The sequence below is a fragment of the Mus musculus genome, chromosome 2 (assembly GCF_000001635.26).
Source record: "Mus musculus strain C57BL/6J chromosome 2, GRCm38.p6 C57BL/6J".
Taxonomy (NCBI): domain Eukaryota; kingdom Metazoa; phylum Chordata; class Mammalia; order Rodentia; family Muridae; genus Mus; species Mus musculus.
This window is the reverse complement of record NC_000068.7, coordinates 101,991,454-102,016,080: the sequence shown is the minus strand read 5'-3', so window position 1 is coordinate 102,016,080 and position 24,627 is coordinate 101,991,454. Positions and strand designations below refer to the sequence as shown.

Genomic DNA, 24,627 nt, shown 5'->3' with positions numbered 1-24,627 from the left:
CTTCTGGCCTGTTTCCCTCTAACCCCTGTGCCTGCCCCTGTGGTGCTCACACTGCTTGCTGGATCAATCTCTCTCTCTCTCTCTCTCTCTCTCTCTCTCTCTCTCTTTCTCTCCCCCTCCCTCCCTCCCTGTGTGTGTGTGTGTGTGTGTGTGTGTGTGTGTGTGTGAGAGAGAGAGAGAGAGAGAGAGAGAGAGAGAGAGAGAGATTGCAGCTTCATATGATTTTTCTTCTGCCCAGGAGTCAGGACAAGGTGGGAAATTGGTCAGAGACGTTCAGTGGGGTGAGATAGAATATTGGGGTTCTTTTTTATCCCCAGAATCAACTTTCACAGAATATACCCCCACAGCAGGTGGGTGTCACCACACAGCTGTGTGGAGTACATCCTGTGGGAAGGACAGTGTTCCCCGATGGTAAGAATGTCTACCTCTGACACCACACAGCACAGAGCCAGGGTGGCCATTTGTTAATGGACGAGTCTCTAATGCTCTACTGGTTCCACCTGAAGCACTCTGGGAAGCTGAGTGTCTGCGCTCTCGTTACTGTCTCTCTTCCTTCCCCGCCTCCTCAGTGGTATCTTAATGAGGCCTCCCTACCCGGTGTCTCCCAGCCTCTCTTCAGAGCAAACTCTTTTTGCTCAGAAACAAAAATGGGAGTTGGAGGGACAGCCTGCTTGGTAAAGTGCGTGCCTGTGAGGATGAGAAAGTGTTCAGTTTCCGGCAGCCACATTGGCTCACCATTTGTGAGCCTTGCACTGGGGAGGTGGAGAGATTCAGATCTCTTGGGCCATCCTATCTAGTCTGCTAGCTCCAGGCCAGTGACAGACAACGTCTCGAGAAAAGGTGGGTGGCACGTGAAGAATGACACCCAGGATTGGCCTCTGGCCTCCACAGTCATGTATGCTCACATGCAGCTGCAAACAAACACGCGCATGCGCACACGCCCCACAGGCAGTCTCTCTGCCGGCAGCCAGTAGCGAGGTTCTTCCTGACCATTCACAGGTGTATGGTTTGGCCAGTCTGTTTCCTGTGCACACTTCCTGGTTTCCCCTCTCCCTGTCATTCTCTCCGTCCTTTCTAGAATGCCTTCCCCATGCTCAGTCTGGCAGAAAGCTTGCCATTTCAAACTCCCACTCAAATGGCTCCTTTACACAGACATGATAATGGGATCCGGGAGTGATTCTGAGCTCTTCCAGCTCTGACACATCCTGCTCTCAGAGGCTCTTCTGCTCACAGAACACACCTTGGACCGGAATAGCAGCCATTGTGCCTTGAGCACTTCTTCCATGTTAATGGCCAGGGCTGCCATACTCTGCAATGTGGGCCGCCAGTCACAAGGAAAGGTAGACAAAGGCGCCAGGCAGGGTGCCAAGCCCTACTCAGATGATCCCAGTCCTCATAGGAGGGTGGTGTTCCTTCCATTTTATAGATGAGGAAATTCAGGCTCCAAGAAGCAATTCTCCTGCCCAAGGCCACATGGCCAGCACATGGTGGAGCTGGGCAGTAGGAACCCCAGGCCTGTTTCCATGACATTCTATTCTGCCACCTCTCTGGGAGGTCGGGGGCGGGGGGGGGGGGCATATCTGATGGAATTCAGTTTCACCTGCCCTCTGTTTCCAGTTAGCTTAGAATGCACAGTGGCGAAAATCACTAGCCCTCTTTGTTGGCATTTACAGGCCAGTGTCTGGCTACAGTGAAAACTGGTATGAACAGGTGTGGAGCCAGGTAGGCTGGGTTTCTGAGTCAGAGCTTCTTGATTGCAGTGAGGGAAGGCTGGATGGTACACAGTGGATGCCTGAGGGCTTCTTAGACTTGAACCCAATGCCTGTAGCTAGTGTGTTGACCCCAAGGTGTCTATAGAGACTTTTGTGGCTCCGCCCTACCCCCCTTTTCCCAAAGCCTGTTAAAACCTCCTGTTCCTTGGAGAGGTGCAAACTGGGAGAACCTAGGCACCTCTGCAGAGAACTCAAATCACAAATTGTCCATCCCACCTCCATCCCCCTTTTCCTCAGCTAGGGAGTCTGGCTTTGTGATTCATGTGTTTCTGACAACTGAGTAGAAATTGAATGGTATTCTGTGTGTGTCGTTCTGTGTTTTCACATTGCCGCTGGTGTGTCTGAATGCCACCGACGAGTTACTCAGGGGAGGCAAAACAGCCTCAGATAGGAGCGTCAGCCCATGTTTCTCCGGTGAAAACAACAGGGGCTGGAGAGGAGACTCTGTCTCTCAAACTCCTGTGCGCCAAGACAGCACAAGGGACCTCAAGGAGTTAGGAATGGCCCACAGGCCTGCGATGATGCCAGAAGGCCAGAATCTGGCTTAGCTCTAAGTGAGTGCAAGGAGTACGTAGGGGCGTCTACGGAAGACTTAGCTAGGACTCTGTATGATGAACCCCCACCCTGAGGCAGACCTTGATGAAGGAGACAGTCCTTGCTTGTCCAAACTGTTTTATTCATAGGGGATGAGGATGCATGTGTGTTACTTGGTCAACCTTTTGCAGGAAGGCAAGCTCATTAGCTAAACACGCAGGACCTATCTAGAAAGCCCTATCTATCATTAGCATGGAGAACTCCAGCTTGTATGCTATGTGACTGGTTGTCATGGTCCTCTTAATGGTGTGTCATGGTCACATGCTCCAGGACAGGAACCTGATCCAGAGCTGGTTCAAACTCCTGCTGTTCTCAATTATCAACAGGGTTCTCTACTACCATACCAGTTCTTCTGTCTGGTGGCATAGTCCACTACCTTACATATGTGCACAGGAAATCTCCTGCTAGTCACACAACCAGATGGCAACAGTGACAGAAGGAACTGTAGAAGAAGTTGTTGAGTTTAGCTCTCTCGTCTCACTTTACAGATTGGAAAAGCAGAAAGGTTAAGATATTTGGCCAAGATCAAATATCTCATTAGAGACAGGAATTGACCTTAAGTCATCTGAGGCCGGTGCCAATGCTTTGCCATCTCTTCAGTGTTCTTTTATGACAAAATCGGCCTTCTCCGTGTGCTGCTATCCTTCTGGTCCGCAGGCTCCCCACACACACATTCATCAGTGCAGTGTGCTTCGGGAATTTCCAGTTCTTATATCCAAGAGGGTTTCATCTACATCTCTGTCTTTACTCGCTCTCCCTTCCTTGGGCTCCCTGTGCTGATCTGACCGACCCTCTGGCAGCAGAAGGGTGTGCAAAAGAAAAGTTAATCCGTGAGCACTGGAGCTGGTGAGCCTTAGAACGCCTGCCTGTGAGGCTGGCCCTGCCTGGCGCCTGGAACCTGGGTTTGGGGAGAGCCCCCAAAGGCTTTTTGTTTATATAAGTAATGCGGTTTGTGCTGAATACCTGCTTTCCTTTGGAGATCTGGAAAGTTGGCATGCATTGGACAGAGTGCCAGGGTGGCCAGCAATAAAACCCTGCATGTGGAGCTGCGGGTGACAACCTTGCATGGTGGCATCAAATGTCACAGGTGATAGGGTTAAGTGGACTCATTGGCCCTGCTGGGAAAGGACTCTCGACAGCATGGCACCTCACAGTTTACCCATGTACCGTTTGCCTGTTGCTAGTTCCGTACTCTCTTGCTGTAACATCATAGGTTTACAACTCGACTATAGGTTGCATGCTTTGGGATGTGTAGCAAAGAGTGGAAGGAGCTTCAACCGAGGATACAGTCACACAGACTTTTTATCATGAGGAGAGTGATTGGGCTTATGTATAAAGATGCTGGGATCCTGCTCAATCAAGTTGAGTCCTGACTGTACCATATATCCTATGTCTGCGGCAAACTGGTTCCCTTCTCTGACCCTCAGGATCCCTAGCAAGGGAAAAGCAGTGCTCAGTGATTTGTTTTTGTTTTTTGTTTTTTGTTTTTTCCCAGAACTCAAGAGCTACCAGCGTAGTAGACTATGTGTTCCACGAGCACAGTGTGTTATCAGTGCTGACCTGCACGTCTGAGCACAGGGCCTCCTGGCATGGAGTTGGCACACAGTCAATATTAGTTGAATTTACCCACCCAGAGTGGGTAAATGCACCGTTAGGAAGCGCACTGTCCAAGAGAGATGTACGTTGTTGTGAAGTGAAACGGGTAAATTCTGTGCGTTTCCATCTGCCAGCCTGCGCCTGCAGCTAATAGAAATGGGACAGGGCCTTCCATTGAGCATTGTGGGCAACTCCCCTCACCCTGACCTCTGCTGGTGGACCTACCTCAGATTTAAGCACGCCCCTCAGTTCTGTAGGACACCAAGACTTGTCTGATTGCCTGGGGTTATGTAATGTCGTAGTGCATATAGACCCTGTTACTGGGTGCTTGATCTAATTAGCAATCCACTTTTGGAATGGCCAAGTGGAACATCCCTCTGTAGAGCCCAGTGACTCATCCCCAAAGCTCTGCTTTCCGGTTTTTGCCCCCTGCCCTCCCTGATCTAAAGGGAGGGGAGTAGAACAGCTATTTATAAATTTGTTTTCTCCAGTGGTGGGTAACGATTTTCCTTCCCACCTTGGGGTCTCTCTAGCGTACTTTGCTTGTTAATGTTTCCCTTACAGGATAAATAATGTCACAACAGACCAGCCAGAGGTCAGCCAGGCATGCAAATGGCCTCTCCCACAGCCTGGGGAGCTCCTTCTGAATCGTGTGTGTGTGTGTGTGTGTGTGTGTGTGTGTGTGTGTGTGTGTTACATTCATTTGGCTATATTGTGTGTATGTTCACATATACATGTACATGCAGTGGAAGCCAAAGGTTAACACTGGATGCCTTCTTCAGTTGTTCACCTTACTTGTTTAACATTTATTATATTTTAGAGTGTATGTGTTTGTATGTGGGTAGGTACATGTAAGGGCAGGTATTCACCAAAGCTGGAATAGTATGTTGAATCCCCTAAGCTAGAGTTAGAAGCAGTTGTGAGCTGCTCCGTGTGGCTGCTAGGAACCAAACTTTGGTCCTCAGCAAAGCACTAAGTGTTCTCAACCACTGAGCATAGCCCCAGTCCCTCCACTTTCTTTTTTGAGACAAGGTCTTTACTGAACCTGGAGCTCATTGATTCAGAGCCAGTAAAGCCCCAAAGAGCTCCTAGCTCTGCCTCCCCAGGGCTAGGATTCTGGCATAGGCTTTCACACCCGCTTTTTACACAGATGCTGGGGAGCCAAACACAGGTCCTCATGCTTGTCCAACAAGCACTTTCCCAACTGAGCCTTCTCCCCAGCCCCTCCTGGATCTTTAAACACTGCTTGGATCTACTTGGTGATCCACCATTGGTGATCAAGAGGCAGCTAGACCCAACAGGCCACAGCCTGGGAGTGTGTGTGTGTGTGTGTGTGTGTGTGTGTGTGTGTTACATTCATTTGGCTATATTGTGTGTATGTTCTTAGGCCCTGCTACTGTCTTTCACCCAACTGACTTCTCCAGAACACCTCCCTTGCATCAGTAAATATTTAATTGGCTCATGGCCACATGAATTTAGAAGACATTGTCCCACTCTTAGAAATCATAACAGAGATCCAGACATGTCTAAAACAAACTTGTGTTTTGTGACTATAAATGAACTGGAGTCATTTCCCCCTATTCCCATGTGGCTTTTTCTCTACGGTGCAAAGCCATGCCACAGAGTGCAGGCAGCTATGTAACTTACTTAGAGAACCTGCCCCAAGTCAGCATTTAGTCCCTCTTGGTTCATTTTCTCTGTTATGTTGGAGCAGCAGCAATCACAGCTGCCAGCTGGCTTTTTACTACAAGTCCCGCTTCAGGGGCACATTCCTATCTTCAGGCTCATCTCATCAACTTCTTTCTCTCTTTTTTAATTTGGTCCTTGTATTTGTCCATTCTCTGATGCTATAATAAAACACCTGAGGCTGGGTTCTTTATAATGAAAATGGTTTCGTTAGCTCAGAGTTTGGTTTTGAACTCTACTCAGAAAGGGTAAGCCTTTGATTTGACCCCAGGCCCACAAACCTCCCAGGCGTGGCCTGGTTTATTTGCTGTCATGTGGTTTCTCATTGATCGGGAATTAATCGGTGGCTGACAGGCTTCCCAGAGTGGATTGCAGCTGTCTAGGAAATGTGCTGATTTAGAGAGATTTTCAGATGTTGTTAACAATCCAAAGAGCATAGTGTCAAATGTCTTCTTCTCTCTGCTCATTCTTGGCACCCTGCGCCTGTGATTCAGCCACTCCACGGTGTCCTTTTGATGGCATTCACTACTTATTTGGGGAACTTTGAAGCTCTGCCCCAAAATGTCATCAAGAATTCTAAATTATTTTTCTTCCTCTTCTGTTTAAGGAATTGTCACTAAAGATTTTTTTCTGAGACAGCCTGCTTCAGCAGCAATTATTTTGACTTACGCTTGTACTTGGTACTTCCGTAATTGCTGCCTGGTTCCTCTCCAGGCTGGCTCCAGCTTCAGAACAGGTCGGACTTACATCTCCTCCTAGCTGTGTGACCTTGGGTGAATTGTTTCCTATTTCTGAGCCTCAGTTTCTCCCTCTACAAAAGCACCCATTAATACCTTCCTTGCAGGTTGATGCTAAGAATTATAAGACAATTAAAACTCAAAAGGCCTTAGCATAGCTCCCAGTACAGATTCCTGTCACCTCAGGAGATGGCAGAGAACTCTAGTTCACTGGGTGCCTGGCTCACAGACCTTGTGAGTTTACTCTGGGTCCTCAAGAGTCCGGGGCTGTCTTTCCCCTGACTTTCAAAGGCTGGCCTGCCTTAGTTACCAGGGCAGATTCTACAGAGGCCAATGGGGCAAACAGCTTTGAGCTGAGTGTTCCCAGATGGAGTTTCCAACCTCTCCATTCCCTTAGCCATTCTCTGGCTGTGCGTTACAGCAGCCATGCCCGGGTGTGCCCTTCCTGGTTTAAAATGGAGCTTTGTGAGCCTCAAGTGCAGCCAGGGTCTCAAATGCTTTGCTTCAATGGAGGACCAAGGGCCAGAGGGAGGGTACTGCAGTGGTTAAAACTTCAAGGTTGCATGGGGAAAGCTAGCTTTCCCTACAGAGGGACTGTATCCCACTTTAAAAGCAGTTTGTATAGACAGTGCCACCTCCCTCTGAAAGCCCGCCTTTGTTCATATGGCCAGCTCTGCCCTGCAAGACCCTGTGTTGCACCAGGCAGGTGTCGTGGCAGAATGTTCTCCAAGAGTCACTTGTCATGATGGCCCTGGACTGAAAGAAATTGGGTCCCAGAAGTCAGCAGCATCTTTGGCAGACCCACCTGTTAGTGTGTGTAATCTGAGATTTGTTTGCTCACAGTCTCTCCTGAGGTTGGATGTGGATAAGGCTAGGAAAGCCGGTCCTGGGTTACTCTCTGATGTGGCATGGTTTGGAAACGATTATGTCTTATCACAGCCAGAGGAAGATGACAGAAGAGGAAGGTCAACATTCATCATCTTCAGCACCATAAACGTTTCAGAGATTTCCAGGATTTGATGGGTAACATTTTCAGAATGCTACATAAATCATTCCATTTTTTTCTTTCTTCTTGACTGCCTTCTTCTAAAAAACAAAACCAAGTCGCCTCTGAAGGCACTGAGGAGAATATGTGTCACTCACAGCCTCCTTGGAGCCAGCTGAACTGTGGCAAATGTCTTCTTCCCCAGTAATACTGGGCTCTGTTGATGTTGTTGTTAGCACAGTTCTTCTCAGGGGCGCGGAGTCACTGTGGGGGGAGGGTGGGAAAGAGCGAGGCCTGTGATTTTGAGCTGAGAATAGTAGCAGCAATTTTAGGCAATTTGAAAAATTCTATTAAGGGCAGTCTGTTGGTCTTCTGCAGAACGACAGGACCCCTTTCAAAAGCCTCCTGGTAACCTGCAAGGGGCTGATGGAGTCTGGACGCTTGGCTCCCTGCACCCCCAAAGTCATCTTATAGGACCCTTGCCTGCCCTCTGCTCCCCTCTATGCCTTTAAATGGAAACATTAATAATACTTCCCTGTTTAGGGCTTTGTATATTACAGATTGAGGAATGGTTTGTCCACATAAAGCCGGACTCCTGTGGGCTGTGGGACAAACTGTCTTGTCAGGAGAAATAAGAAAGGAGACCAACTGAGGAGTTTCCCACAATGCCGCTGTGAACATTGCACTCCTGCTGATTTTTTAGTGTTTCTTTTTATTTAGTTGTTAGGTTTTCAAGTCTTAGATGAGCCATGGGCTTTTGACCAGGAGAGCAGATGACAGTTGTTGAGGCCAGGGAACTCTTTCTCAGGGTACTTACTACCTAGGAGCAGGTGAGAGAGAGGCAGGGCTACGAAGAGAGCCATGTACTAGAGTCTCCTGACCCTTTCATGTCCAGCACTGTGAGCCTACCAGTCCTAAAGGCAGCATCCTGAGAACCATTGTAAGCACTGCATACCTCCTGGGCAGGACACAGAGATCTGCTGCCCTCTGAAGGGAAAGTGCTCATGCCCTCCCTTCTGACCTGGGTGCTGTCTGGTGGGTTCTCCGCTCTGGGAGTTGTCTAGGTGATGGGGAGCCTGATTTCTTTTGGCTGTGTGTTCCACGTGCTGGAGTGAAAGGTCCTGCAGTGTGCAGCAAGGGAGGGGGCAGGCTAGGAGGAGGGGGAAGTAGGGAGGGCCGGTCTGGAGAGAGGGGGCAGGAGAAGATCTCCTGTGATTCCGAAGTTTTCAAGCCATTCTGACCCCAACCCAGAAGTAGTGATTTTTTTTAAATCACAGCCAATTACCCTTCATCTTCTTCACCTATGCCAATTGAAAACATGGAAGAAAAGAAAGAAAGAAAGAAAGAAAGAAAGAAAGAAAGAAAGAAAGAAAGAAAGAAAGAAAGAAAGACAGACAGACAGACAGACAGACAGACAGACAGAACGAACGAACGAACGAACGAACGAACGAACGAACGAACGAAAGAAAGAAAGAAAGAAAGAAAGAAAAACCAAATAAGTGCTTGGCTATGTGTTTGCTTGTTGTAATTCTGTAAACAGCGCAGTCTAACTTCAGAGCACTGTACTAGGTATTGTAGGTGCTCTCGAGATGATGCATACAGACTGTACACAGGAGGATATGCAGCTGTTGAGTGCAGTTACCTTTTGGTTAATCTCCCTGAGATCTTGGCATAGCCTATGTCCTGCATCTACTGGATGAGGAGAACGAATAACTGCAGAAAGGGTAATGTGCTCGACACACAGAGTACTGGTGTCTTTCGATTACTCGTATCTGTTCATTTTCAGCTGGCCATGAGACACCACGGGAGTTTCCCATCTTATGTTTGACAGAGACCTGATATTCCAAACACTATGGTATTCTCCAAGGAACAGCTCAGTGAGACTAGTGTTACTGCTCCAAGGTCATTCTCCTGTTTGGTTGGGTTGTTCCTTCCAGGTGGAACATCTATGTTCCAAATATCCAGGAGTCTGTGTCCAGGTCTTTTTGGTACAGCTTTTTTAATGGAACTGCCCCTCATTTCTGTCTCTGTTAAAACTGCAACCGATTTCCTGCCTTGCCCCTACTCACTCTTCATGTTGGAGGCATGTGTCATAATTCTGGGATACTTTGGTTGTGATGGTGTGTGTGTGTGTGTGTGTGTGTGTGTGTGTGTGCCTCAGGAGCCAGATATCTTGGTTTTTGAGACAAGTCTCTCATTGTCCTGGACCTCACTGTGTAGGCTAAGCTGGCTGGCTAGGCAGCAAGTCCCTGTCTCTAACACTGGGTGACATGCTGCCATCACACTCGGGTTTTTAACATGGATGCAGGGGATTGCTTGGTTTTGTCACTTAAGTGTCTACTTACAAACACTGTAGTCTATTATTAGCCTGTGATGTAAGCCCCAGCCTGTAAGGTCACGAGGGCATAGCTTTTGTTCTGAACATGGATGTTTTCCCTGTCATTCAGCAAGGCTGCTGCAGATGCCTGCTCGGTGGGAGTGCTTTGGAATGCATGACTGGAAGAAAGTCTTTCTTGCTGTGGTTTTCTTGAAATGAAAAAGTTAAAGGAAAGGTAGAAGCCTCGCTTAGACTAGAAATGAGGAGGATGAGGCGGCGTGGAGTTAGAGATGGTGTGGGTAGTGTGGTGACAGTCCCAAGGAAAAGACAGTCCATCCACAGGACAGCAGGCAGACGTGATCCTGTCTCATCCCTCTGTCCCAAGCCTGAGTCTGCCCACAGATGCCCAATGCTGGCTTCTGCATCTTCTCAACAGTGCCCCACCCCCCAAAAGGCTCCATCCCAGACCCTGTTCATTACCCAGAGCTGATAAGACAGTAGCAGAAAATTTCTAAATCCCCACTGGCTGTGCGTGAGGCAGATAAGCAGTGCTCTGACAGCAATGAAAGCAGTCCCTCCCCCCTACCCCCGCCCCTGCATTGAGCCCGAAACACGGAATAAAACTGAGCCTGTGCTTGCATGGGCATTCCAGGAACGTGGAGATGTTGGAATTCCAGCAGGCCATTTGTGGGCAGTACTGCAAGCCACCAACTGTTTGTTCTTGGACTTTTCTGCGATCCACACAGGCCAGCCTTGAGGGCCTTTGCCACTGTAACCAGAAGATCGAAGCTCCCAGAAAGCCAGTGTGATCTCCCAGCCAGTGTAGATAAGGCCCAAGAGACTCCAGCTTCCCATTTAGCATGGCAGTTGAGCCAGGCCCTCCCTGAAAGATTTAATTATTCCACGCAGCAGTGCTTGCTCTCTCCCCTTAGTCCATGTTAGCCTTGCTGCAGCAGCAACAAAAAAAAGTAATTCTTTCTCAGAGGTCATTTTTTTCCTTCTAAATGTTTTTATTAGCTCCTTGTTCAAGCTAGGAACTTGCCTGGCAGAGGAAAGCGTCTTTGATGGGCCTGGGAGATGGCTCAGAAGGCAAAGCGCTTGTTGTGCAAGCACGAGGACCTGATTTTGGACCCCCAGCCACCATGGGAAAGACACCAGGCATGGCTTCTGCACTCCAGCGCAGGGGGAGCGGAGATAGGGGCATCCCCTGAACCTGGTACTAGCCAGCCTTGCCAAAATAGTGAGACCATGCCTCGGAAATTAATAAGGTGGGCAGCAATAGAGAAAGACACCTGACGCACCCTCACAAAGGTGAACACATCTACAGAGAGTGGGGACAGGGACTCTGAATACAGTAACAGTGATTGCCTTTGTAGCCATAGCTTACTTCCTGTGTTGGTTGGGAGGATTAGAGTTGAAAGTGCATTAGTGACCTTTGAATGCCATGCAATTATGTACTGGGAACCTAAGCTGGAAGCCAGATCCTGGATCTCTAGAATGCCCATCCATCTCTGATTTCTTCCTCTACTAGGAGAGAGAAGGAAACTATTTGGCATTTTCCAAGAGCTGTTGGAGTATGATATACTGGGTGTGCTCTCCCAAGATTCCTGTGAAGCAAAGGCTAGTTGAATGGACGGATTGATGGATGGCAGATGATGGATTTATGGATGGATAGATGACAGATGATGGATGGATGAATAGATGGATGACAAATGATGATACATAAATATATTAGTGGGTGGATAGATGGATGGATGGATGGATGGATGGACGGATGGATGCAGTTTGACAGTTCCAAGGAACAACTCCATTTTCATGCCAGGACTTAACCAGCTCCTCTAGTTGAAGAGGTAAGGTGGATACCATAGAAGATGTGTCCATCCAGGGCTTCACACCGGGGAAATTTTGTTTTGCCAGTAAGTATAGTCACTGTGGCAATGCAGCCCCTAAGTAGAGTAACAGGGGCAAGTGTAGGTTATCCGAGGACACAAGCCTATACTCCAACCAGCTTTGTATAACCCACTATATGTAATGCATCATAGGTGCTCATTAAATGTTTAAATGAATGAAACGTGTCAGTTAACATAGGCTCTCTGGAAATACATTAACATCTATCAAGAGTTCGGCAGTCTACAGATTTTGAAATATCCAAAAATAATCACCCCTGGAGAGATCTCCGTAAATCAGCAATGAAAGAGCTAAGAGAAAACTATAAATCATTCCATTACTGTTTCATACGTTTCCAAGTAAGTGATTTTGGAAGCATGAGTGGTGCATAAGCTGTATTTAGCCTTGGTGTGCTAAGCAAATTTGAACCAAATATAAATCCTGGCATGATATTTTTAATCCCCATGGGGAGGGACAGGACGCTGGAGGAGAGTTGAGAGAGCATCCAAGCTATTTGGGAAAGTTTAATCTACATTTTTAGAAAGATGCAGTTTGAAGAATTAGAATATCAATCACCCCCACTGGTGGGATTCTTCATCTAAGGAGAAGTGACAGCAGCCCCAGCGTTCCTCGAGTCTCTTCAGATCACATTATTAATATGGGTTTTGTCGCCCTGTGAGCCATGTGTGAGCTTTCTTGGCATATGTCCCTGTCCTTCGTCTCCTTATTTACAGCTTGCAGTAGACTTGTTGAGTGTGAAGCAAGAACCCAGACAGAATGTTAATGCAGACAAATGACATGTGAGCCGGTGACATCTTGGGGCTTGGGTGCACATCACTGAGAGAGGCCCAGTCAGCTGTGGCCATGCTCTGGCATTAGCTTTGATTTGCTCCGCATTGCATGAAGAATGAAGTCTCAGCTGTGAGCATCTCAGACAGGAGCTGATGATGGCCCTTAAATCTATCCTTCCCCACCGGAGACTGACTTAATTAGCCAGGGCGCTGAGCTTAACTAATGGTGGGGCCCGGTGAATGCTTGATTTGCAATGGAAATTCAGGTTGGCATGGAGTCTCGGTGTTAAGAATGCATTGGTGAGTTTTGCAGCAGTTCCCCAGCCCCTTCTCACAAGTCTTCCTTCCTGGAATATTTCAAATTCTGAGACAGCCTTGTCCTTAGAACTGGATCCTATCCACCAGCCTCAGCGGTTGTGATATTTAGCAGGACAGATATAGACAGACTTGAGAGGCCAAACAGCTTCTTCCTCCTCAGACAGATGAAACAAAGACCAGCTCACTGCCTGGCTTTGTGTGTCTGTCTGCAAGGGTGTTTGGTATCAGGGGAAAATTCCAGGAGCTAAATCCAGGGGCAGAAAAAGCAGTGCAGCTGCATTAGGCAGGAAGCCAGTGATCTGGGATCAGGAAAGGGGTCTGGGATGATGGAAGCCTCAAGATAAGCAGTTTTGGTTGGATGCCAGCACGGGCAGTTGCCTGCTTTAATGTCTGGATAAGAACTTGCTTGTAATTGGTAGATGGATTGCGTGGATGGAGATGGAGCATGAAAATAATCTATTCCCTTCCCTCAATTAAACATCCCCCCCTTCTTTGTCATTCCGACTGCTCAGCTGACCCAGCCTCCTGATCGCCAGCACAAGAGCAGCTCATATCCCTGCGGGGTGGGGATTCGTTTCTGGGATCCATATCAAAGTGCTTGCCCTGACTTCCCTACCTATGATGTGTGGCAGGGTAAGTAACATACACAGTGTGGATAAGTGGGTTTGGGGAGATGCGGATCCGAGATACCAAGTTGTAGGTGGGCACCTTTTAAGTCTCATTTCCGTCCAGTTTCTTCCTTTCCTATCCATGTACTGACGTGCCCACTTGACCACTTCCTCATGCACTGATGGTGGCTTCCTAAAGAGTGGTGTGTGTACAGCGATGGGGATTGGGCTTCAAGTAGGGTTTTTTTTTTCCTTTAGAAAAGAAAATGAAAGATAGATAAGAGGAGCTAGTTCAGCAAGCAAAAGCGCTTGCTCTGCAGCCTGCCAACTTCAGCTCAATCCCCAGGATCCGAATAAGGGAGAAGGAGAGAACTGAATCCACAGCATTTGTTCAGAAATGCTTGATACTTGGTGGCTGGGTTGGCAAGGGATGGTGTTTGCAGTATAAGTGCAGTATATTAAGATGACCGACAGCTAAGAGGGGAAGGCTTGGAGTACTGGACAAGACATGTGGACTCCACACCACAGAAATTTCTGTTTGTTGGGTCAGCAGTGGCTGCTCACCTCCGTGCCCTTGCCCTGGTCTTGCTTCACTGGCTTACAGAAATAGACACCAAGAGCTTCTGGGAGAAGAGAGACATCAGTGATAGGACTGGGTAAAGACATTGCTTCTGCCACTTCCCCTAGTGAGACTTTGGGTTACTTAAGAACTGACAGTGTGACTGAGTCTATGAATATCAGCAACTATCCATCTTGGAGCTTCTCAGCTCAGCTTTCAGAAAAGATTAAAATTGTGGAGATGCCTTACATGAACACATAGGCCTTAGGGCAACTGTCCATCAAGAGTGACCTCCTCCTCTTGCTCCTCCTCTTCTCCCCCTCCCCTTCTTCCTGCTGTTGCAACGTGGTTAGACCCACTCAAGAGTCACTTTATTTAAACTTGAATGAGTCAGCCACTTGGAAAGCAAGCACATCAATAAACTCATTACTCAGATGAAATTGTTCCCCTGTCCCTGCACCTTACATCTGTCCTTAAATTGCTCCTCATTTCCAGAAACAGATGGCCTGCTTCAAAAAATTTTTGCTTGAATGGAAAAAACAATCTAGAGATGATAGATTTCAAGTGCACTGACTTGCGGGGGAAACAAGATGCTGATGTTGAGGCTGACCACTGGCAAGGAGTAGCATCCAGTCTGGTCCCTAACTATTCATCCACTGTTCTCTGCACTGTACAGCAGTTTCCTTCCAAGTAATGGAGTTCTGCAGGAGAAGTGACTGTGTGAGACTCTTCCTAGAATCGAGTGGTTAAAAGCTGACGGGCTGACTCCTTTAATTTCTTAAGCAAAGCATTTAGAACAGAGCTAGGTGCTTTGTAAGGAAGCAGCTAGGTTCCCCAATGTCCCAGATCTGGATGTAATGTTAGAAAATCCAGTGTTACAAATGTGTTTCACCTGGAATTAGCCAGGGTTCAATTTTTATTGTTTGTGGAAAAGGACATCTTTTTAAAATCTTATGCAACTGATTTGCTTTTCAGAAACACAATAAGTCTTGCTTCCATTATGGAAGTAAATACTCTGATTACAGGATGTTTCAAGAATATAGAAGGGGGAAATAAACCCGTGTTTCCCGCTTGCAGAAATAAGCATTACAGCAATTGGCATTCTTCCTTCTACCTTTTTTCTGTGCTAAGGTAATGGAGTCTCTTGGTCCTTCCAATTAGGATATTCATTGCTTTGCATCCTATTTTCTCCCTCTTCAGTAAATATCTCCATCCTGAAAACTCGTGCTTGGCGTCCTTAATGGCTATGTGATGTTCTTTCAGATGGCTCCATCTTATTTTCGTTTATTCACATGACTGCTAGTGGCGCTTGGGTTTTGCCAATAAGCTGTGATTCACATATTCATAGCAATTTCTCTTCATATATATATATATATATATATATATATATATATATATATATATATATATATATATATTTGGTGTGCCTCATGTATGTGTGTGTGTGTGTGTGTGTGTGTGTGTGTGTATGTATGTGTGTGTGTGTGTGTTTCCTGTGTGTGGGTGCAGGAATGTGTGGTTCACAATGGTGCCTCAGTTTCTTTCCACCATGGTGAGGCAGGATCTCTGACTTGAATCTAGAGGTCTCTGATTCAGCTAATCTAGCTGTCCAGCTTGTTCTGGGAATGCCGTTTCTGCCTACCTCTGCATGCAGTCTGCCACAGTCACCTGGCATGTATGTGGGTGCTGCACACATCCCCAGCAAGTGGTTTACCCACTGAGCTGCCTTGCTAGCCCCCATAACAAGCTTTTTAAATTTTCCTAGTTTGGATTACTTCTTTAGGTCAGTTGTTCCTAGAGTTTATATCAGCCCCAAACACACTTAAGGGCTCATTGCATTTTTATTACTAAGCTGAAGTAGAACTGTTTACAGCCCCTACAAGCGATTGAATAGACTGCTTCACCTCTTCTATATTGTGTCTTTGCCAACATAGGGTGTTACTGCTTAAAATACCCTTCCCATGTTGCAAGGTCAGACATGGTATCTGTTTTTAACACTCCATGCTTCCCTCTGAGGTTGATTGCAGTTTAATTTATTAGGACGCTGCTGCTTTTCACGGAACTTAAGAGCCGAGTGCTCCTGAAGCAGGAAGTTCTTGGTTTATAGCTTTATAACACACACATGCAACATATTGTTACTTTTCTTTTTGTTTGGACCCATTACCTGACAGAAGCAACTTAGGGAGTCAGGAATTGATTTGGTACCAGTCAGTCACGGTCACGACCAGGAATGGGGGAAGGCAGGAGAGAGGTGACCAATGGAGGAAGCCAAGAGAGATGGCTGCTGGTTCTCAGTTCACTTCCTCCTCTTTATTCAGTCTGGGACACCAACCATGGTGCCCCCACACCTGAGGTGGGTCTTCCCTCCTGTTTCCTGTCTGGAAGCACACTCAGAGACACACCTAAATTCTAAATCACTCCCATTGATAAAGATGTTGACAATAATGACCAACATCACCTCAACTAAAGGAGGGGGTGGCCTAACGGTCCTAGAACTCTGGTGATTGAGCTGGCTTCTCCATCTTCCGGGAAGAAATGATAATTGCCTCTGGTTTGTTTTTGTTGTTGTTGTTGTTGTTGTTGTTGTTGTTGTTGTTGTTGTCTTTCTAACTTCTGACTGAGCCAGCAGCCATTGGACACCTCCTGTTTGTGGTCCTCAAAGTGTGTTTTCCTCGCTCCCCCTTCCTCCCTTTCTTCTCCTCTCCTTTGTTCCCATCTCCTCTTCCCCTGCTCCCCTCTGCATCCTGCAACAGCTCAGGTGAAGGTCTGACAGCAGGAAATTAACTGGCTAATCCACACGCGGCGCCCCTGGGTCCTGCCCCTTTCTCTGCTGAACATGATTTATGGTTGTTTGGCAGAGGGTCAAAATCTGATTCTGCCAAGTGGAATAGAGGGGAAAATATTTGATTTCTTTGACACCGTTCATTAAAAATTCATACGTATGGATCTGAAAATGAAACATTTCTTCATGTCAACATGAGTTACAGGGAGAGCCTTGAGCAAGACCTGGCCATTCGAGTGCCACACTGTCACCCGGCAGTGACATCAGCACTGCAGTGCCTTTGATGAGACAAGATTGGGGAAAGCCATGTAGACTCCAGACGGTGCTGATGAAATTTTTCTTCTCTGTCCCAGGGGATTTTCCTTGTAGCCAGAAGCCAGTTGTTTAGAACCCACTTTATTCTGTTGTCAAATCCACATGAGGTCTCCACTACTGGTACGATGCATGTCAGTTGACTAGTAAGCTACGACTTACACTGAATGCTCCCACTCTCTCTACTTGTCTTCTTAATTTGTTCTTCCTTGACCTGTTCCTTTCAAGTCATCCGATTTTCACAGTGTCTGGACTCCAGGCCTTTCATTATAAACACCATCACTTCTTGGAAACATGATTATCCAGCCCAGTGCTTCGCAAACTGTAATGCATACATAAATTGTCTGGATCTGTTAAAACGAAGGTTCTGATTCAGCAAGTCCAGAAGGGGGTTGGAGAGGCTGCATCTCTGCCAGACTCCCAGGAGACACCACTGTACGATCTAGGCAACAGGCTTTGAACATCAACACTCTGGTATTTACCATGTCTGTGCTGGTCTGAAAGCCGTGCCCACCTAGGATCTGTAAATATCATGTGACCTTATTTGTGAATAAAGGTCTTTGCAGATGAAGTGAATGAAGTTGAGCATATAGTCAGTTATACAAGGAACCAGCAGTAAGAGATTCATTCATTCATTCATTCATTCATTCACATCATGAAATTGACTCATACTAGGTCCAAATCTTTGATGTATGCCAACAGGCCGGAAACTCAAGGACTCATGCTGCAGTCAGTCATGAGTCAAAAAGCAGGATTACTTTTTCATGCAAGAACCTGGGTCACTTCTTCACACGCCTGTAACTGAGTAGAGGCCCAGCCACATCATCTGCCTCATCCAGGTCAGATATTACTCAGGTTGAACGTAACCCCTTCACAGCACCAACTGGACTGACAGTTTTCACTAAGAGGAGCACCACAGACTGACCAAGTTGACAGAAAATTAACCTCCCCAGTGAGGTCATGGTCTGCCCAGGTGGGCCCTCACTCCAACATGACTAATAAGCAGATTTTAAAAATGTGGATGGAAAGACAAAGACACTGAAGCCACATGAGGACAGTGATGCACACAAAGGCAAGGTTTGCTGGAGGCCACCAGAAGTAGGGAGAGGCAGAGAAAGATGGAACTTGGTCTCTTGGCTTTGAGAACTGTGAACAAATATATTACTGTTGGTTTAAGCTACATTCTACTGTTTGTGGCGCTTACTCTGTGTGTGTGTGTATACAGTCAGAAATGTGTATGCATATGCATATGTGTATGCAGGTGTATGCATATGGATGCTGGACAACAATCTCAGGTATCATTACACAGGCACTAGTTTGGGGGATGGGGAGTCTCTCACTGGGCTGCGGCTCCCTGATTTAGCTTGGCGGTGTGACTGGAGGTCCTCCTTTCTCTGCTTCTCTGGTGCTGGGAAGCATGCCTCACCATGCCAGGCCATTTTACACGGGTTCTGGGGTTCGAATCCCAGTCCCTGTGCTTGCACAGAAAGCACTTTACCGCCTAAGCTATCTCCCCAGCCCACAGCAAAGGAACTAACAGAGCACTCTAACTGGTTAGTAGGCACCGAAGAGACATTAGGTCATCCCTCTAAAGCCACCAAGCGTGCCTTTCCTTGGGTCTGCTACCTTGAAAGATGGGCCCAGAGTCTGGGAAGTCACTAGTCCAAATGTGTCACTGTTAAAAAGCAGCTCCGAGCTACTGTGGCTGCAAATGAATCGGTCACTCCCCTGCTCCTTTTTCCTACACTCTCATGGTAGCCTGGGAGGCCACATCTGTCTCCTTTCCTGTCATCTCTCGCGTTGCCTTCAGGTTGCAGGGCAAGTCTGGTGACAGATGAGGAGGAGTTAAATTTGCTTTTCTTTGAACAAACTACACTAATTAAAATGTGCCCCACTGGGAGTGTCATTTGCTATAAGTAATGCATATTTCATTAACATTTGCTTTAAAAACCAACACGATCATAAAGTTGCGATTGCTCTAGCCTAAATGCTGGCCGGATTTAATATGCATGCTGTATGCTGCCGGCCTAGAGAGGAACTTGAGCAGGCAATTTTTGGTGCCCGGCTGATGCGTGTTTTTAGCAGGGGCGAATCAATACCGGGTGAGGGTTAGACTAACAACGTGGGCTGTCAAGAACAGGAGAAATAATTAAAGTTATGATATTAGCAAAGCAACGTGATTGTAGGGGGAGTGAATAGATGATTTTATTCTGTTCCTCCCCACCTCCTGCTGCCTCAGGCATATTTGCTGGCATTTTCAGAAGGAGGTGGAATCAGGAGGTGTGTTTCTGCTAGCGAGTGTTTAAGTAAATGCCAGTTGTGATCAATGGAGTCTCCACCAGGAAAGCAAAGCTGAAAATGTCACTCATTTTGCTTTTCAGTAACAGTTATAAGTTTGGGGTAGTGGGGTGCACACGTATACATGCACCTGAAACCGGTGACATCAGCTTTAGTCACAAACACCAACCCAAGTGGCTGCTGAGGAGAGAGAATAACCTTGCAGAAGCAGAGCCTCTCCTAAGAGGCATGCCAAGGGGAAATCAAACTGCCCACCTCCGGAGTCCTTGTTGACTGTAGGAGTCCTCAAAATAAAGTGACTCTCCCAAGCCTCTGAGGGTGGGCTTCAGACAGTGCCTCAGCCTTGTGTTCTTTGAGCTTGCAAAGGACACTTGAGAAAGAATCCTGACATCTGGGTTGAAATGCAGTTGCAAAGAGGAACACAGTTGCATAGCATGGAACCACAAGTCGTTCATCACTGTGGGTCCAGTGTGGACATGAAATGCCCTCCACAAACTTACATCAGGATTTGTAAGAAGAGATTGGATCATACAGGCCTTAACCCACTCAGGCGTTCCCAGCTCATCCTTTAGAAGACAATAGATAATTTGGGACAGTGGTTCTCAACCTTCCTGAGACAGTGACAGTCATGTTGTGGTGACCCTCAACCATAAAATTATTTTATTGCTACTTGGTGATATAATTTTACTACTGTTATACATTACAATATAAACATATGCTATGCAGGATATCTGAGAGCAGCCACAGGTTGAGAACCATTGCTTTAGGAGGTTGGGTCCTCAGTGAAGGAAATTAGTCATTGGACATGTCTTTATCCCTGACACCATCCTGTTTCTCTCTGCTTCTTGGCTGCCTTTAGCTGAGTGGTACTGCAGGCTTTTCACACTGGTCTTCCACCTCACCAAGGCCCTGAAACAACAGAGCTGACTGACCAGAGACCAAAACCAGGATCCAGATTAACACTTCACTCCTTTAAATTGACTTTCTCAGATATTTTGACGTGGAATTCTTACTTGTTGGTACCATTTACTCGGTAGATGCTCACTGAGTGTCTGCTCCATGACAGACATCTCTGAAGACACACAGCAGTGAATAAGGTGGATAGGAATCTCCATCTTCAATGAATTTACTGTCTAGACTGTTATATGTGGAGAAGAGGAAACGTGGGGGTAGGGGAGCATTCTATGGGGTCAAGAAGAGTGGGAAAAGGAAATAGTGTGAGGTGTAGACAGATGGACAGACAGACAGGAGGTGAGAGCCTGCTGGCCAGAAGGAATTGTGTCTTCGGTTCTGGATGAGGTGAGATGACTCCAGTAGAACTGTGATGTGATCTTGCTGCTGGGCTGGGATAGGACAGTGGAAGAATTAGTGGCTAGGGGGACTGCTCATAAAGGAATCCAGGAGTGGGTACCCAGGGCAGGGTGGAAAGACGTGGTGAGAAGTGGTTGTCAGTGAGGATTGCTTGTGGAATTGATGAGAAGTGTCAGGGGTGCGGCCATGGTTTCTGGACTGAAAAAAAGGAAGAGTGGAACTCATAAGAGATGGGAACGATGCATTGCCAAAGGAAGTGTCTGTAACTCAGCCTGGATGTGTTGTCCCTTGAAATGCCACATGGCCTTGGAGAGCTGATCTCCAGGACAGATTGACAACACTCATTCCGATTCATAGTTCATCATTAGCTCTTTTTAGTGAGGTCAAGAGCCCTCTGGTACCAATGATTTGGGGTTGCTGTCTGAGCTGGGTGTTTCCAGGTTCATGGAATTTTATTTGGGAGTAGAGTAAAAGGTCACAGAGATTGTAGGGTAGCCAAGAAACTTTGCTTAAAGCAGAGCAAGAGAAAAGATGGGAATGCACTGCAGGAGACCATCAGACGCATGAGTGGAGACAGTCAAGTTCCTGCTCTGGTGTGGGGAGGGGACAGCTTTCTCTTATGGGATCGGAGGGACAGAAGAATTTGTTTACTAAGGTGGTTCTTTGTTTTGATTGACAGATTAGATCATTTAATCACTTTTCTATTGTGTATATCCCTTTCCAAAATATATCTGATTTTTAATCTTGTGCTGCCCAATTATGCATAGGTATAAGATGGTAAATATAGGATTTTGCCTAAAAGTTCCTTTGAGGACACAATTTTGCCTTATTGCACATGGCAATGCACAGCCACTTCAGGCTAGCTCATCCTTTCCCCCTACCCCATACCTGGACATAACTGAGAATGTATCTGAGTGGAGTCTGTGTAAGTTTGATACTCCTCAGGGCAAGGAAAGCAGATTCCACTTTTCAGAAAAGAGATTTTGTGCGAAGCCAGATGCAGCAGGTTGGGCCGTGGTTGGTAGGCATATTGTTTGCAGAGGGCTGTGTGCAGCCTGACACAGGTGGGTGCTCACAGTTGCTAGGCACATTGTTTGGAGATGTTATGCGTGCCTGCTACATAGTAGTGAAGGTTCTAGGCAGCCAAGTGCATCATTAGAAGATGTGGTAATTCATGACCCAATCCATGCAGAGCCCCATATTGCTAAGCTATTCCCTGTGCTTGCCTAGGTCACCTCCAGCCTAAACTTTCCAAGAAAATATATTTGCTTCTGGTGTCTCTTAAAATTCTATGGTTAGTTTATTTTAAAATCACTATTTTTTTAACTATTAAAGTAATAAATACCCAAGACTAAAAATGTCCTGGGAATTCTAGGACCAAGGTGAATAAAGAAGTCTTCCTTGCCTTCCTGCTCTGCTGGGGCTATCAGTGTTAAAATCAGGTTAGGCGTTTCCTTGGCCACCGGTTTTTTCCTGTGTGATATGTTGTGCTGGGCTCTGTATTATGAAGTGCTGGATAAGCATCGCCTCACAGTACTCAGCTTACAGACCTCTGAGATATAGGCAACCTGTTTCTCCACAGTTGGCACATGAGTAAATGAAATGAAGGGAAACGTCCCTGCAGGCCCGAGCTGGAGAGGGCACACACTCAACACACTCACGAGACCTGTGGCTCCACTGTCAGGAGCCAGTACCCTAGGAATCTTCATGAGGAAATCTTAGGAACATTCTGGCATCTTCTTTGCAAGCTGTTTTCTGAAGAGCTACCTACGTTAAATAAAAATGGACTAATTAAATGTGGCCTCTTCGAATAGACTGCCATATTTTTAATTATAGCTTTCTCTCCGGAGAAGGTAGCTGAGTATTGTTTTGGAAAGTTGCTCAATTATTAATGGTTGGATAACACCCGGAAAATGTAAAGTGTCATTAAATTGATAATAAGAATGCCTTATGGGGGTGGGTACCAATTGTAAGACGCACATACACCACACACACACAGTCCTTAGTTAAGACAGTGCCCTACGCATCACACACACACACACAGAGTAGAGTATGCTCACACGTCCTTAGTTAAGAGAGTACCCTAAGCATCAGGAATGGCATGTCAGCCTGACTGACCTTCCCTTCTAGGAAACACAATTCCCTCTCTTCCTGATCTGGCCTTGCCTCTGTTCCAGACTGCATGTAGCAGGAAAGAGGAGCCTGTCTACACAGGGAAACACAGTAGAAACAGCTGGGCACAAGCTGTTACCTGTGAGAACGGGGCAAGAGAAATCAGTCAGCTCTATATGGAAAGTGGTCCCTTGTCCCTTCTGCTCTGAAGGAACCTTGTTGGGGAGTCAAGAGTGAGGTGGCCCTTTGAAGATTCACGTACTCAGACTCATGGTTACACCCACGCTCACATACACCTGCGTGTAACTTCCGGTGAGAGGAAGTAGACCAGTGTTGGTAGTCAGACAGTAGCTTAGAGTCCTCTAATTTGATCCTATGGGCTCAGAAAAAGGCTTTAGCATCAAGATTTTCTTCCCTGCTCATGTTCACCTCAATCTGCTCGCCTTCAGGAAGACAGGGAGCAAGCTCCCCGGTGGGCATTGCTGCCTGCTTACTGGAATGGTTATGCTCCTGAGAGACTGGCTCCACTCAACCTCAAAGGTTGAGTTCCCTTACAAAAGCTTCAGTTCCCTTGCCCATGGACTTCTGCCTTCAGTTCCTGGCTGAAGCACCTGCAGACCTTGTGTAACATGACACCATTCTGTAAGCAAGCCTAAACAGCCCAGTGTACCTTCCCCTTCATCTGCCGAGTCCTGCATTCTTGGAAAGACATTCCTGCAGTGACCATCAGTTAGTCATGACTGCTTCTAGGCCATCAGTTAGTCATGACTGCTTCTAGGTTTTTTTTTTCGAAATTAAGAAAAACTGGCATTGTTAAACATTAAGCAAAGAGCCAAGCTAAGACAATTGTCAGGAGGCTGCCATTTTTGAAGAAGCACCAGAAATTTGGAAGGATAGAAAACAGACTTGATCAGGTTGGGATGGAATTCAAGAGATGGAGACATCGTTCAATAATAATGACTTCCAGTTTTTTAGTACTTAGTGTCCTAGAAACTACACTGAGCATTGAGGCACATCATTGGGGATATAGATAGTGTGATAGCCATGGTGAGGGAGACAGAGAGGTCAAGAGATCTAGCACACAACAGTAGTCAACAAACTCGAGATCCACTCTTCACAGGCTGCCATGAGTGGAGAGAAACAGCAGACACTTTTCCAAACAAAACAGAGAGCAAAAACAGGCGAATCAGTGATGGTAAATAGCCCCAAACTCATAGCAAAAGTATGGGTATTTGATTGGTTCTCAAAAACTAAAAAAAAAAAAAAAATGCTTTGAAACATTTAAAACTGTCTTAGCTTCCTTCCTTCTGTGACGATAAACTATTCCTAACTAAAGCAACTTAAAGGAGAAAGGAGTTATGTTGGCTTACCATTGGGAAGATAGAGCCATCATTGTCTTGGGAAAGACATGACAGCATGCAGGGACAGCATTGTGTGGCAGGAGCAGGAAGCTGGCTGTGTGCATTTGAACTCAGGAAACAGAGAGCAAACAGGAAGCTATAGCAGACTATGAAACCACAAGGCTCTCCCACAGTGTCCCTTTTCTTTCTATGGGGCTTTGCCTTTTCCAAGTTCCACAGCTTTCCCACACACCACCAGCAGCTAGAGACCAAGTGCTCAGACACGTAAGCCTGTGGGGAAAATACTACATTTAAAACATAACAGGAACACATGATGACTTTTCTGTCTAAACTCCTATCAGCTTAAAGTGAAATATGTTCATCTGGGGAAGAATATTTTACATCCTACCCTGCTACTCTGGAGAAGAAATGTCCAATGATTGAGGAAATACTAAATCTACTTTGGACCAAAGGAGAAGTTTAGCCCTGAGGTTCACAGTTTCACTGTTTGTCAGGGTGTGGACGGCCTTCATGCTGTTATCACGTACATCCTGAGACTGTACTTAGTCTTGAAGAATCAAATCAATCGGTATGCTTAGCTCCCTAGGCTCTGGATCATAAT

At 46.6% G+C, this 24,627-nt stretch overlaps 1 protein-coding gene and 1 long non-coding RNA gene across 5 annotated transcripts in view; one reads left to right on the top strand and one right to left on the bottom strand.

Annotated features, from left to right (window-relative positions):
• Positions 1 to 24,627, top strand: part of Ldlrad3 (low density lipoprotein receptor class A domain containing 3) — a 236,260-nt gene that overhangs the window by 170,380 nt on the left and 41,253 nt on the right. The window lies entirely within an intron of this gene.
• Positions 3,472 to 24,151, bottom strand: Gm39888. The gene is made up of 2 exons (XR_866576.3): positions 24,036 to 24,151; positions 3,472 to 7,634 (listed from the first exon to the last, which is right to left on the bottom strand). It is a non-coding gene; the product is annotated as a predicted gene, 39888 (long non-coding RNA).